We start from the raw sequence: 1,995 nt of genomic DNA on the forward strand, positions 1-1,995 counted from the left end.
TGCTAGGTGGATTGTTGTTAAAGTAAGTGATTTAAACAATGCTTCTACTTATATTTTATGTCTGTGTAGACTAATTTGTAGTTAATGTTGAATATCTAAATTTCATAATGAATTTAGTGTAATAGACAAAAAGAAGCACTCAGTGTGGGTATTACATGATGCAATGGATGTCAACTATAATCTTAGGAAGTTTCAAGAATAATTGGGAAACAGTAATTGTTTAATTCAAACAAATTTGATTTTGTTATGATTGGTATTATATTGTTAACTTATGTTTTATTTTATCATGCAGTATTTCAATGATACTAGACCATTGGAACCAGAGAGATTGAAGGCGCTTGGCATCCAGTGGGCAAATTATTATTTGAAAGTTAGAAATGAAACTTAGGATGTTTAGGCAATTTTGTAATTTTAGTTTACTTGCTTTACATTTTTTACAATTCATGTCTCCTTTTAACATTAACTATTCTTTTAATTCATAGTTATTAATAAATTTCTCATGGAAATTTTCTGCTAAAAACTGTTTCAAAACATAATGAAAATTATATATGTTGTGTTGTGTGGTTTGATTTAAAATTTGCAGGTTAATTTTTGGGTTTATTGAAAAAATTGATAATGTCTTAAATTTTTTTCCTAAAAACATCGATTTTTAAAAAACTGATGTTGATTGTCAACGTTATCATCGGTTTTTGTAGAAAACCGATGTTAACATTGACAGTTAACATTGGTTTTTTTAGAAAACCAATGTTAACGTTGGAAGTTAACATCAGTTTTTGTAAAAAACCGATGTTAACGGCCAATGTTGGTATGAACATATATACCTTTTTTGTGTAATTCTTATTATATAACATCGATTATTTAAATAACCAATGTTGTTATTTTACATTAACATCGGTTTTCAAAAACCGATGTTAACGATAATACTTTGAACGTCAGTACTTTCAACATCAGTTAATAACCGATGTTGAAAGTCCTAAATAACCGATGTTAAAAGCTTATTTTCTAGTAGTGTTTGTTTGCCTTTGAGCCAAATTGATGTTATTCTAGGTATGAACTGGTTATTTTCCAACCATGTCTGGTTAAACTGTTTTGATAAAACCGTGGTGTTTGATGATTCTGGAGTGAGTAAGGATAGGATGTTTATCTCTGCCAACCAAGTTGTGAAATCGTTAAAAGAAGATGCTCAAGTGTACATGATCTTGTCTAACTTGGAAGTAGAGACAAAGGTTTCCCTGTGTGAACTTCCTGTTGTCAAAGAGTTTCCTGAAATGTTCCCTAAGGATATATCCGGTCTACCACCCCGGAGAGAGATAGAGTTTTCCATAGACCTGGTACCTGGTGTTGGACCCATATCCATAGCCCCTTATGGGATGTCTCTTATAGAGTTAGCCAAGCTTAAGAAATAGTTAGAGTAGTTGGAGAAGTGGTTTGTGAGACCCAGTGTATCTCCATGGGGAGCACTAGTTTTGTTAGTAAAGAAGAAAGATGGGACCATGAGGTTGTGTGTAGATTACCGCTAGTTGAATAAGGTGACGATTAAAAATAAGTACCCTTTGCCTAGAATAGACAACCTTATGGACTAGCTGGTAGGAGCTTGTGTGTTTAGCAAGATAGACCTTAGGTCAGGTTACCATCAAATCCGAGTGAAGTCTGAGGATATTTCGAAGGTAAACAAACACTACTAGAGATAGTTTCGTGGTAGTATTCATAGATGATATTTTAGTATATTCAAAGACTAGAAAGGAACATGAAGAGCACTTGAGGATTGTGTTGCATACCCTTAGGAATCGACAACTTTATGCTAAATTGTCCAAGTGTGAGTTTTGGTTAAAGAAAGTTAGTTTCATTTCCTAGGGCATGTGATATCTCAAGGGGGTATAGTTGTAGACCCCTCTAAGATAGAATTTGTTCTTGAGTGGGAGAGTTCTAAGTCTATTTTTGAGATTAGGAATTTTCTGGGCTTAGTAGGATATTACCGGAGATTCATAGAAGGTT

General features: G+C 33.2%; 1 non-coding gene across 1 annotated transcript; it reads right to left on the minus strand.

Annotated features, from left to right (window-relative positions):
* Nucleotides 1-704: 704 nt before the first annotated feature.
* MIR10193F (microRNA MIR10193f) lies at nt 705-807 on the minus strand. The gene has a single exon (NR_161748.1). It is a non-coding gene; the product is annotated as a microRNA MIR10193f (primary transcript).
* Between the last annotated feature and the right edge of the window lie 1,188 nt (nt 808-1,995).

This window comes from Glycine max, chromosome 20, assembly GCF_000004515.6.
Source record: "Glycine max cultivar Williams 82 chromosome 20, Glycine_max_v4.0, whole genome shotgun sequence".
Classification (NCBI taxonomy): Eukaryota; Viridiplantae; Streptophyta; class Magnoliopsida; order Fabales; family Fabaceae; genus Glycine; species Glycine max.